This window comes from Sapajus apella, unplaced genomic scaffold (assembly GCF_009761245.1).
Source record: "Sapajus apella isolate SASKATOON/1434 unplaced genomic scaffold, GSC_monkey_1.0 scaffold16, whole genome shotgun sequence".
In the NCBI taxonomy this organism is placed as follows: domain Eukaryota; kingdom Metazoa; phylum Chordata; class Mammalia; order Primates; family Cebidae; genus Sapajus; species Sapajus apella.
This window is the reverse complement of record NW_022436956.1, coordinates 9,206,498-9,220,600: the sequence shown is the minus strand read 5'-3', so window position 1 is coordinate 9,220,600 and position 14,103 is coordinate 9,206,498. Positions and strand designations below refer to the sequence as shown.

Below are 14,103 nucleotides of genomic sequence, written 5' to 3'. Positions count from 1 at the left end.
TAGGGTTGTAGCGGTCCACCGCCTATACCTCTTTCGCCTTTCCACCACTTTCCATGTTTAGTTCCTTAGGCAGCTTCATCTGATTCCCTCGTCCACCCGCCCTGCCTGCACATGCACGCAAGCAGGTAGCAAAACTCAGGGGCTCGGAGAGGCGTGGTGTGGCCTGGTGGCCTTTGGCCCTAGAGTCTTCCCAGCTCGTCCGTTGGACCTGCCCCAAGTTATTTGAACTCAGTGGACTTCAGTTATTCCAACAGAAAAAGGAAAAAAAATTCTAAAGATTGTTGTCAAGAATAAATATCCTTTATGAAAAGCACCTGCCAATGAGTGGGCGTTCAAGGACTGTAACTTCTTTATAAATCATTATTTTTATTATTAGCAGTTAGCTCTTTTTTTCCCGTCATCATTACTATTAGTTTACCTACAAAAGGAGCCCTAATGATAGTTGAAGTTTATAAGTAGTACTGAACTTCAGGAGAAATAGCTAGTGAATTTTAAAAAGAAATGCTTTGAAAGTGTGGTATTGTTCAAGTAAGTTAGCTTTCTGCATTAGCTAGATTCTGGGTTTTTGTAAAGTCCCTGGACAGAAAGTCAGTAGAAAAGAAAAAAAAAATTTTTTTTATGAGATGAAATCTTGCTCTGTTGCCCAGGCTGGAGTGCGGTGGCACTATCTCGGCTCACTGTAACCTCCGCCTCCTGAGATCGAGCGATTCTCCTGCCTCAGCCTCCCAACTAGCTGGGATTATGGGCACACGTCACCACACCTGGGTAATTTTTGTATTTTTAGTAGAGACGGGGTTTCCCCATGTTGGCCAGGCTGGTCTTGAACTCCTGACTTCAGGTGATCCACCCGCCTTGGCCTCCCAAAGTGCTGGGATTATAGGCATGAGCTACTGCACCTGGCCAGGAAAAAAAAACCAAAAAACCTCTTAACTCTAGTTTGTCCTCCACTGTTCCATTGTTCATTTATTGAGACCAAGAATCTATATGTTATTAACATGGTATAGTAAACGATTTTTCATTCTGCAAGTAAGACTTTTTATAAACATAGAGATTTAACTGAATTGAGAGTTTTGTGTGGTTGTAATAGAAGTCTTGTAAGTTTATTGTGGCTACAGAGAATTCCAGGTTCTTCTCCTGGGATATAATGCACCCTGCACATCTCCAGATCTCTCAGTGCCATTTGAATTCACTATGCCTACTGTTACTCATAGCAGACTGAGAGATAACCACAGTGTTTGTTGACACTAATTACTTCCTCTCCACCTTTTTTATAAAGTGAAGAAATCACTCCAGGTGTAAAACAGTTTTTCATTAATGAATCATTCATCCATTTGTTCAACATTAAGAAACAATGCACAGTCCCAAGCTTCAAAGAGCTCACAATCTAACGGTGATACAGACACACACATGGATAAGTACAAGGAGACATCTTCAGTGCAATGAACAGGGAGCTGTGTGAACACAAGGTCAGTGTTTCCTACCCTGTATGGAGCTTGGGAGAAAGGCTTGCCAAGAAAGCCTAACCAAAAGAAGTGACCCATGAACTAAGTCTTAAAGGATAGTAAGAGTTGGCCAGATAAAGGTGAAGGAGTGGAAAGATGGTCTAGGCAGAGGGGATGTTAGTAATAGCGGCATAGAGGCAAGCAACCACGAATACATTGCAAATCAAGGAAACTGCAAGCTCTTTTTTGTGGCCTAAGTGTAAGGGGTCAGGTAGGTATTGGTGAGTGAAGGCACTGCAGAAAGAAGCTGAAGCCAGGTCACATATGGCTGTGTATGTCATGCCAAGAAGCTTGGACTTCATCCTGCAGGTAATGGGGAGTCCATGCAGGGTTTTAAGTGGGAATGTGATATAGTTAGGTTTGTGCTTAGAAAGGTCACCTAACAACAGTGATCTATTGCAGATATATTTGGGGGAGCAAGCCTGAGGTCAAAAAATTGGGAAGCTTTGAAGCATTCCAGGCAGTTTAATTAAATCAAGAGACTGCACTAGGAAGATAGTAATAAAGACAGAGAAGTGGGGATAAACTTCAAGAACACAAGGAAATTTTGGCAGGACCGGAAACTGATTGCATGTGGAAGGTAAAGAAGAGGAAGGATGCAAGGGTGAGACCAGCCTGCTAGCTTTGATGGTTAGTGGTTACTCTCCCTACCCCCACAGTACCTAGAAAGAGGGTAATATCCTGCAGAACATACAGGTTTCAGGGAAACAATCATGTGTTCAATTTGAAGCCTTTTGAATTTGAGGTACATATATGCTATTATCTGAGTGTGTTCCCCCAAGCTCATATGTTGAAACTTAATTGTTGGCCAGGCATAGTGGCTCATGCCTGTAATCCCAGCACTTTGGAAGGCCGAGATGGGAGGATCACTTGAGGTCAGAAGTTCGAGACTAGCCTGGCCAACATGGTGAAACCTCATCTCTACTGAAAATACAAAAACTTAGCTGGGCGTGATGGCGTGCACCTATAGTCCTAGCTACTCAGGAGGCTGAGGCAGGAGAATTGCTTGAACCAGGAGACAGAGGTTGCTATGAGCCAAGATTGTACCACTGCACTCCAGCCTGGGTGACTGAGTGAGACTCCATCTAAAAACAAAATAAACTTAATTGTCAATGTGATAATATTAAGAGGGGGGGAATTTAGAAGCTGACTAAGTCATGAGGGCCACCCTCATGAGCAAGATTCCTGACCTTATAAAAGGGCTTCAAGGAGCTAACTAACACCCTCTGTCCCTTCTGTCATGGGAGGATACAGAGAGGTCACCATCTGTAAGGAATAGGCATTCACCAGGCTCTGAATCTACAGGCACTTTGGTCTTGAATTTCCCAATCTCCAGAACTCAGAGAAATAAATTTCTCTTATTTAAAAATTACCTAATCTAAGGCATTTTGTTATAGTGGCAGAAACAGACTAAGACGCTCTGGGGCCTCCAAGCACAGATGTCCACTAGATAGAGAACTGCAAATGGAGATACGGATTTAAAAGTCATCCGCATAAAGTCATATGTATACCATTAAAGTGGAAGTGATTTCTCAGGAAGGATATAGAACCAGAAATTTGTAGCCAAGGATGAATCTCTAAAACTCTAATAATTAAAGCCCCCAATTATCTTGATGAATTTGGAGGAAAGGTTGTTTACTGAACTCAAGGTATGGGACTTGAAAAGGATGTTTGAAGAAGGTGGTAAAGGTTTGGAATAATCATTAGGAAAAATGAGAGCTGAAAAATGAAAGTAGAAAATCAATCAGAGAATTGATAAGTAATGCTGAGGGCATGGCTGAGGTTGGAGACCATTCATGTATAGTGATGGAGCTTGCATGATTATGTGATTTTCTCCATCAACATTTATTTATTTATTTATTTTTATTTTTATTTTTTTTTTTTTTTGAGACGGAGTTTCGCTCTTGTTACCCAGGCTGGAGTGCAATGGCGCAATCTCGGCTCACCGCAACCTCCGTCTCCCGGGTTCAGGCAATTCTCCTGCCTCAGCCTCCGGAGTAGCTGGGATTACAGGCACGCGCCACCATGCCCAGCTAATTTTTTGTATTTTTTTTTTTTAGTAGAGACGGGGTTTCACCATGTTGACCAGGATGGTCTCGATCTCTTGACCTCGTGATCCACCCGCCTCGGCCTCCCAAAGTGCTGGGATTACAGGCTTGAGCCACCGCGCCCAGCCTCCATCAACATTTAATCAATCAGGTATAAAAGGAAAAGTATAACACCAATCCAGTTTAGTTTTCCTGGGGGTTGTGCAAGAAGGAAAATAACACATGGTATTGGTGAGAAAATATTTAAATCATCAATCATAGAATCCAGGCAGTGGAATAGGTGGAAGAGGTTTGAGAAGAATGATAGACTGGAAGAAATGACAGATTAAACGAGATATGTATGAGATTAAAGAGCTGTTGTTACAGGATTGAGTATGAAAGAACCAAGAGGTCTTTGGTGATAATCAGAGTTTACCATTTCGGAAGTAGAACAGTTCCTGGTGATGATTAGATCTAGTATGCTAACTACTGCTGGCAGGTGATGTGGTGTAGATATTTATGCCATCAGGGGACATATTGAAGGGACTGAGAGGGTGATAAGAGAAATACCATAAGCCAAGTGCTCAAGTCCTCAGGGACTAGGTGGGAAGGTTGTTAGATACTAAGTGACAAGGACGTACATTTAATACAGTCTAGGCCTGAAGTGAGTGATTGTATAATACTAAATACATGTTAAAATTGGTTCTCCAAGCATAACATAATAGAGTAACTAGAGCTCATAAACTTTTATCACACTGTGACTGTACCTTATTTGATCTTGGTCAAATTACTTAAACTCTTGGAGTCTTGATTTCATCATTTGTGAAGTAGTAAATGACTTCATCATTCATAAAGAGTAATACCTCATACAGAGTTGTTAATATGACCTACTTCAGTGGTTTGCTGGGAGGATTAATTGAGATGATACACACAAAACACTTAATACAGCGATTGGTAAGTAGCAAATACTGGATAAAAGCTATTTATAATAATAATAGTTAATGCTTATATAATTCCTTCTATGTGCCAAGTGTATTTTAAGCATTAGTCCCATATTACAACAAGAAAACTGAGGCACAAAGACATGAAGTGCCCTGACTATAGTCACACAGCTAGTCAGTGTCAGAGCTGATCCTGAAACTCAAGTAGTCTGGGTCTAGAGGCTGGACTCTTAATTATTACACATTAAGGTCTCCCTACAATAATGGGAAGTATTTTTATTAATATCGCTTCAAATAAATCGATCCGTTAAAAACCTTTTTTTCGGCCGGGCGCGGTGGCTCAAGCCTGTAATCCCAGCACTTTGGGAGGCCGAGGCGGGTGGATCACGAGGTCAAGAGATCGAGACCATCCTGGTCAACATGGAGAAACCCCATCTCTACTAAAAATAAAAATTAGCCAGGAGTGGTGGCACGTACCTGTAATCCCAGCTACTCTGGAGGCTGAGGCAGGAGAATCACTTGAGGCAGAGGTTTCGGTGAGCTGAGATCACACCATTGCACTCCAACCTTGGCAAAAAGAGTGAAACTCTGTCAAAAAAAAAAAAAAAAAAAGATGAGATTTCAGAGGAGTTGAAAAAAAAGGCCAAAATTAAAGATAAGAAAAAGGATGAAGAGAAAGAAGACCCCAAAGAATCCCTGAATTTTGGTTAACTATTTTTTTTTTTTTTTTTTTTTAAGACGGGGTTTCGCTCTTGTTGCCCAGGCTGGAGTGCAATGGCGCGATCTCGGCTCACCGCAACCTCCGCCTCCTGGGTTCAGGCAATTCTCCTGCCTCAGCCTCCTGAGTAGCTGGGATTACAGGCATGCGCCACCATGCCCAGCTAATTTTTTGTATTTTTAGTAGAGACGGGGTTTCACCATGTTGACCAGGATGGTCTCGATCTCTTGACCTCGTGATCCACCCGCCTCGGCCTCCCACAGTGCTGGGATTATAGGCTTGAGCCACCGCGCCCGGCCTTGGTTAACTATTTTTAAGCACGTTGATTTGCCCAGTGATATGGTTCAGGAACATGATAAACCTATTCTGAAGCACTTGAAAGATATTAAAGTAAAGTTCTCAGATTCTGGCCAGTCTATGAGTTTTGTCTTAGAATTTTATTTTGAATCCAATCAATATTTTACAAATGAAGTGCTAACAAAGACATAGGATGAGGTCAGAACCAGATTATTCTGATCCCTTTTCTTTTTAAAAGAAATTATGGGTTGTACAGGGTGCCAGATAGACTGGGGAAGAAGAAAAGAATGTCACTTTGAAAACCATTAAGAAGAAGCAGAAACACAAGGGACATGGGACAGTTCATGCTGTGACGAAAACAGTTGCCAATGACTCTTTCTTTAATTTTTTTTTTTTTGACCCTCCTGAAGTTCCTGAGAGTAGATATCAGGGTGATGATGCTGAAGGCTATCCTTGCTGCAGACTTCAAAATTGGTCACTTTTTATGTGAGTGTATAATCTCAAGATCACTGTTATACTTTACTGGAGAAGCTATTGAAGATGTTGATGATGATGATGATCGTGATGAAGGTGAAGAACTGGATGAGGTAAAGTTTACCAAATGGACAAATAATTCTCTGTGTTTAACACATTGAGAATCAAATTAAATGACTTACATATTCCTTTGCTATAATCATTCTGTGATTTGGGATAAAAACATTTTGAAAAATATGATTTTAGAGTTTTACAGCCAAACAATGTATGTATAAGGTTTCAATAAATAAATTGCAAAAAAAAAAAAAAAAAAACACTTTTTTGGAGCACCTTTTAGGTATAAAACACAAAATTAAAGACATACAAGGAAATACCTGTATTAAAGACATCTTGTCTAGGCGTGGTGGCTCTCGCCTGTAATCCCAATACTTTGGGAGGCTGAAGTAGATGGATTGCTTAAGCCCAGGAGTTCAAAACCAGCCTGTACAACGTGGTGAAACTCTGTCTCTACAAAAAATATGAAAAATTAGCCGAGTGTAATGGCATGCACCTGTAATTCCAGCTGCTCAGGAGGCTGAGGTAGGAGGATCACTTGTGCCCAGGAGGCAGAGGTTGCAGTGAGCCAACATTATACCACTGCACTCCAATCTGCATTACGAGTGAGACCCTATCTCAAAAGAAAAGGGGGGGGTGAAAGGAAAACATCTTATGGGGCCTCATCAGACTCTCTTAGCCTCACCAGTCTCCAAGACCCTGCAATGACCCTCTTTGTGTCCCTCGTACCATTTCTAAGTACTGCAGTGCTTGAAATCTGGCTTCCCCAGGATCTGCTGAGAAGGCTAAGCAACACAACTCAAAAGTGCAGTGTGAGGCCAGGCATTTTGGCACACGTCTGTAATCCCAGCACTGTGGAAGGCCGAGGTGGGTGGATTGCTTGAGCCCAGGAGTTCAAGACCAGCCTGGGCAATATTGAGAAATCTTATCTCTACCAAAAAAAAAAAAAAGAAGAAAGAAAAAAAGTGAGTCATCTCCCCTATGTGAGAAGATAATGGGACGGGGGCAGCAGATAAATTCCTTCTCCCATTTTCTATCCATGGACTGCTCCAAGGCATGGTTTATCCATACGACTTGTTTGTAACCATCCCTGGTGGCCAAGCAGAAGCCCCTGTTGAGGGCTCAGCTGGGTCTCGTGTGACTTGTCAAACGCAATGGCCTCATAACAATGCATCACCTTGCATTTGTTTCCCAGCTTTTTCTATCCTGTTTCCTTTTCCCTCACTCTCACCTGTGATTGACTTAAGTCTTACCAGCCTCTGTTTATTAGAAACTCTTTGTTATAAAACGAAAGAGTGTATAATAAAGCTTTAGAATGTTTAGGCCTATGGATATATAAAACAAGTAACGGTGCAAATCACTAGTTGATAAACACCAAATGAGAGGAATCCAGCCAGGCCACAAGTTTGAGGTCCAGCCTGAATGTTATTAACTACTTAATTTTGTATTTCCTGTGCCTCAGTTTTCTCATCTATAAACTGTAGATAGTGATATGTGTGTTGCACTTTCATGCATTGCTGGTGGGAATGAAAAATGGTATAACCCCCAGGGAAAAAAATTGGACAATATTTATCAAAATGTAGCATGCTTTTACCCTTTGATCCTGCAGTCTCAGTCTGGAAATTTGTCCTAAGATACTCTTGCATTCATATGAAAAATCCATTCACTACATTGCTGTTTATAGCAGATTAGAAGCAATCCAAGGGTCCACCATCAAGAGCTACATCCACACCATGGAATACTGTGCCACTGAAAAAAGAAAAGGGAAACTCTCAGAGAACTGGTGCGGCAGGTACTCTAGAATATGTGTTAAATGGAAAAGAAATGAGAAAGAAAGAGACAGGTAGATGCAGGACACCTTATGGGCGGTATTATGCTCTAATTTCTAAGAGATAGAAACTAAGAATATATATTTGTGTGTGCTGATTTTTTGTGTAAAGAACTATTAGAAGGAACCAAAGAAGACCTCTTTCTTTTTCCCTTTTTTTTTTTTTTTTTGGAGACATTCTGTTGCCCACGCTGGACTGCGGTGGCATGATCATGGCTCATTGCAGCCTCAACCTCCTAGGCTCAAGTGATCCTCCCATCTCAGCCTCCTGAGTAACTGGGACTTCAGACACACACACTACCACACCCGGCTATTCAAAGAACATCTTTAAAAATGATTACTTGTAGTGGAAAATAGGTAAGATTAATACTTTTAAATTTATATCTTTTGACTGGGCACAGTGCATGCTTATAATACTAGCACTTTGGGAGGCCGAAGCGGTTGGATCTCTTGAGCCCAGAAGTTTGTGACCAGCCTGGGCAACATGTCAAAATCCCGTCTCTACAAAAAATACAAAATTAGCCAGGCGTGGTGGTGTGGACCTGTAGTCCCAGCTACTTGGGAGGCTGACATGGGAGGATCACTGGAACCTGGGAGGTCGAGGCTGCAGTGAGCCAAGACGGTGCCACTGCACTCCAGTCTGGATGACAGAGTGAAATCCCATCTAAAAAAAAAAAAGAAAGTGTAGCTTTTTATGTTGTCTTGCGTTTTGAATCATGCAAATAGGCTACTTACCCAAAACAAACAAAAAATTTAATGTGAAAGTAACACCTGCCTTTCAAGAATTAAATGAAATAATGTATCACAATTCTAGCACAGTACCTGACACAGAGTAGGGTTTCAGTAAATGGTAGCTTCAGAAATTAATTTCCAACTGAAATAGAGGAAGGAAGGCTTCAAGGAGGAAGGAGAACTTAACCTAAGTCTAGAGGCTGGGAAAGACTCAGAAAGAAGTAGAGAAGTGGGAGCCATTGCCAAGGAGGGGTTGGGAGAAGCAATGGGAGACAGTTTTAGTATGAATGGTAGAACTTGGGATTTTATTCTTTAGGTGATAATAATCATGATTAATCTTTACACTTATACTGTATCTTATGGTTTATGAAAACTTAATTATAAATTCCCATTCAGAAGAAACTCAAATCTTATTGTCTAGAATTTGATACCAACTCAAATGAACATTATGAGCTTCTAGAATACGCTCGAGCTAGAAATGATCTGACAGATGTAGCAAATGTCAGAAAGTGTCCCATTTAGCAACTGCAAGAGTGGTCAAAGTTGGTCATCTCCAAGCTGACTGAGTCTGCTAAAGGCTTGCAAAATAAACAGCAATTTCACGTTTCGCTCTTGGTTATGGCTTTGGATTTTTATTTGATCTTATTTACATGAGAAAAAAAGCATTAATCAATTCAAAACCAAAAAAGAAAGGGAAAATGACTATTTAAAAGTCAATTGGTTTAACTTCTTTTTTTCTGCTCTCTGCTAAAAGGACCAAAGTTCAAAACAACTAAACCCCCATAATGAGTTAGACTCAGAAGGCTAAACAATAATATAAGTCAGTTGTCTCAATTTGGATGATTTCCAAATTTACACAACAAAGTTCTTGTTAAATATTCAGGAAGTTCCAACTATTTATGATGTAACTTAATATTGACATGGTATTAAATGACCTAACCATCCCCCAAGCCTTAGGAATTTTACATCTAATGACTGACTGCAGAATAGCTCTCCTGACAAGGCTGGAAGGTTGGCAATCAACAATTTTCCTTTGCAATCTGTTTTTTTTCTTTGAAAAAGAAATTCCAATAGGTTGACTGTATTCTCACTGTCTTGTACATTTCCTGTTGTGTGCAAGAGGATTTCACAGAGAGGGGGATTTATATGGCCTTTTTTATGCTGAACGGGCTAAGCTCCGGAGACTCACTGCCTCAACCCATTACACACAGATCACTTAACTCTGTTACTGGGTTTGCGATGCTAGATTGATTTACCCATACACTAGGTCAGGAGAAAATGACTGCGCATCTTCTTGCACTAGCAAAGAATGTGGATCCCCTTTTACAGGAAAGAGAAAGACCTGAACGGGAGCCCGGCGCTAAGCAGACACAGTGCCACCTTCCTGGCCATTAGGCTACGGTCAGCAAAGGAGCCCCTGTCTGAGATGTGAAAGAAAGCAAAGGGCCTGAAAGAGAATGGCAAGGAGTTGGGGATATTTGCAAAGGATAGGCAGCTAGCGAATGCGTTATTTGAGGCTGGATGGTCTCATAGAAAACAACCAAGCTGAGAATTGGGGAACCTGACCAGTGTAATTTATCCCAGCTCCCTCATTATCCTCCTGTCTGCTGTGTGAACTTGGGCCAATCACTAGTCTCCATAGTCAAATTTCTCTTTTTCCTCTCCAAGAGAAAAAATGGACTACAGTCTGTCAAAGGGCTGGCATTGTTAGAGCAAGTTCTGACAACTTCAACAGCTCTAGCGTAGGTTGGACCAACAAGATTTGGATACAATGACTAGTCCCTGGAGGTACCAGAGGTCTTCTGTTTGGTCCAGTTGTCCATAAAAGCTGTAGGAAGTTGGGCAAATTTCCTCATCAGTAAAACAGGTGTAAATACACCATAGGTTGCCAGGTTGTTTTGAGGATTTAAGGTGTGTAAAATGCACCTCATACTGGCTTGATTTATAATGGGCATCATTATTACTCATCAGCTTGGTTTCCGCACCTGCAGTTCCTTATCACTTGTGAGTGTTTCCTGTATCAGAAGCAAAGAATGCTATTAAAACTAACTTGCATCCTGGACAAATCACTTAACGTGTTTTGTGCATCAATTTTCTCATCTAAGAAACAGCAATAGGTCTAGCATGGTGGTTCATGCCTATAATCCCTACACTTTGGGAGGCTGAGGCAGGAGGATTGCTTGAGGTCAGGAGTTTGAGACCTGCCTGAGCAACATAGTGAAACCTCATCTTTACAAATAATTAAAAAATAAGCCAGGCGTGGTAGTGTGTACCTGTAGTCCCAGCTACTCAGGAGGCTGAGGCAGAAGGATCCCTCGAGCCCAGGAGTTTAAGGCTATGGTGAGCCATGATCACACCACTGCAATTCAGCCTAGGCAACAGAGTGAGACTCTGTCTCAAAAAAATAGACAGTAATAGAACCTATTTTTTATTACTGAACCTATTTTCTGTATCTTTTGTGAGGATTAGGTGAAATAATGCATATAAAGTACTTGGCCCAGACATAACCAATAACTAATTTTTATTATTTATTATACATATAACAAGTAAATAACCAATAAAAATCAACTATTATTGTTTTTCTCATCACCATCATCATCAATTGTGGTAAAACTCATTGCAAATTCTACCCCTATAAACCAAAATGTTCTCTTATTTTTTCAGTTGTTAGCAACTATCATGCATGACCAATGAAAGTTTGAACACACATGAATTACTGATTTGTAGTATAATCTATTACGTTATCAGTAGTATGGAGAATGCTTGTTCTACATATTGATACTTATTCATAAATGACATAGCTTTAGAAGATTTATGAGAATTTAGATAAGCTTGGCCCATGCTCCACATTATATAAGTGCTTATCAACAAAATAAACACATACATACCTATATTCAAAAAACAAGAACATCTTTTGAACCTCTATCATTAGTTTTGCTTTTACATTATCTAATCATGTGTTTCCTCTTCTCTCGGTCAGTTAAAAGTACTGGCCAGGCGCTGTAGCTTATGCTTGTAATCCTAGCGCTTTGAAAGGCTCAAGCAGACTGATTACTTGAGCCCAAGAGTTTGAGACTAGCCTGGGCAACATAGCAAGACTCCCATCTCTATCTGTTCAAAAAAAAATTGTAAGTACTTCTAAATATCATCGATGCTGATAGCTCTTAAAAGACAATGGCTCTGGGTCCGGCGCGGTGGCTGACGCCTGTAATCCCAGCACTGTGGAAGACCAAGATGGGCAGACCACTTGAGGCCAGCAGTTTGAGACCAGCCTGCCCAACATGGCGAAAACCCATCTCTACTAAAAATACAAAATTAGCCAGGTGTGGTGGCAGGGGCCTGTAATCCCAGCTACTCAAGAGGCTGAGTCAGGAAAATCACTTGAACTTGGGAGGCAGAGGTTGCAATGAGTCAAGTTGTACCATTGAACTCCAGCCTGGGCAACAAGAGTGAAACTCTATCTCAAAACAAAACAAAACAAAACAAAAGTTGTTACCAACCATTCCTTGCCTCCTTGCATTAAGGACTGCCTTCTTCAATGAGTGGAGTGGAATGGAGAAAAAGACAGCAATTTTCTCTCGGTTTCTCCTCGTCATACTGTAAACTGGCCATAGGCTTTTCTGCATGTTTTCAGACTGAAAAAACTTGAGTGAAGGAATTCAATCTAAGGTGTCAATAAGGGAGAAAGGCTTTAGAATTACTTCTCTGGGGATCTAAGGAGGTCCCTGTGCAGCAGATTTTCAGACACTCTAGTAGATCTCTGGATTTGGGGGATCTTGACTCTTCATCTTTCAGCTCACAGCAGGCACTTGACTCTCTGTGCTACTGACATTTAAGGTCCAACCACTTTTCATAGCTTATCCCAAAGTCAGCAATTTCCCTGATGACCAGCAAGGGCTCTAGGGGCTGAGATTAGCAACTTATGACCTGTGTGAATGGTCCCAGAGTGGGAGGGGGCACGGGAAGACCTACAGAAAGGCCTGCTCACAAGTCGCCTCCCATCCTTCTCAGACCCCCACCTGCACTGAGGAACACCTCTTTCCCCACTCCTCTTCCATTCATTTCATGGATTTGTCAAAAGCTCATCGCTGAGCCAATTAGCAGCCCAGCTTCTCCTCCACCCCTTCACAGAGGGCTTCCACCTTGATTAAAGAACTGTGCCTGAGGAGATGCTGTGCTGAACACCTCCACAAATGCCAGAGGAAGGGGGCAGTAGGGACTTACCCTAGAGGAAGGAATGGAGGTGGGGGTGTTGAGAACTAAGAAAGAAACTAAACCAACACAAAATGTTGGGACTCTGGGACTTTTTTCCAGATGTAGATAAGTTGTTGTTTTTGTTTTGTTTTGTTCTGAGACAGTCTCATACCATTGCCCAGGCTAGAATGCAATGGCGTGATCTCGGCTCACTGCAACCTCTGCCTCCTGGGTTCAAGGAATTCTCCTGTCTCAGCCTCCCTAGTAGCTGGGACTACAGGTGCACGGGGCCATGCCCGGCTAATTTTTTGTATTTCAGTAGAGAAGGGGCTTCACTGTGTTGCCCAGGCTAGGCTCGAACTCCTGAACTCAGGCAATCCACTTCTCTCAGCCTCCCAAAGTGCTAGGGTTATAGGTGTCAGCCACCATGCCCAACCAATTTTCTTTTCTCTACTAACCATCAGGCTCCATGACTTTGAGGACCACGTGTACCCTCTTGAGCTCATGAGGCCCACCCCCTGCCTCCATGTGTAAGGATGGCATAGAGAAGACCGGTTCCTCTCTGCAAGGTTTTTATTCAACTCTTGTCTCTCATTTGTCAGTGTCTTGGCTCCTGACAACAAGGCGTGGAACCTTTAGGGCCCTCTCCAGACACGGAATCCAGCTTTGTCATCCTCTAATACAGAAAACATTTGAGGACTTCTTTGGGATGTTTGACTCACCTGGATTTCTGTCCAACCCTGCTACCTGTCTGTCACAGGAAGTCAAAAAGAAGGCAGCCATTCCTGGCTTCTCTGCCTATCAGCATTAGCAGTCACAGTTTAGAAATTTAGCCTCTGAGGCTGAGTGAGGTGACTCACACCTATAATCCCAGCACTTTGGGAGGCTGAGGTGGGCGAATCACGAGGTCAGGAGAGATGGAGATCACAAGGTCAGGGCTAACACGGTGAAACCCTGTCTCCACTAAAAATACAAAAAAAAAAAAAAATAGTCAGGTGTGGTGGCACACACCTGTAATCCCAACTACTCAGGAGGCTGAGGCAGGAGAATCGCTGGAACCTGGGAGGCGGAGGTTGCAGTGAGCCAAGATGGTGCCATTGCACTCCAGCCTGGGTGACAGAGTGAGACTCTATCTCAAAAAGGAAGGAAGGAAGGAAGGGAGGAAGGGAGGGAGGAAGGAAAGAAGGAAGGAAGGAAGGAAGGAAGGAAGGAAGGAGGAAGGAAGGCAGGAAGGCAGGCAGGCAGGCATTTAGCCTTTGCTGCCCAGGCGCAGCAGCTCACGCCTGTAATCCCAGCACTTTGGGAGACCGGGGCGGGTGGATCACGAGGTCAGGAG

At 42.2% G+C, this 14,103-nt stretch overlaps 1 pseudogene; it reads left to right on the top strand.

Moving 5' to 3' along the window:
* The first annotated feature begins 5,079 nt into the window (after positions 1-5,079).
* On the top strand, positions 5,080-6,375 carry LOC116556246 (annotated as a pseudogene).
* Positions 6,376-14,103: the final 7,728 nt, after the last annotated feature.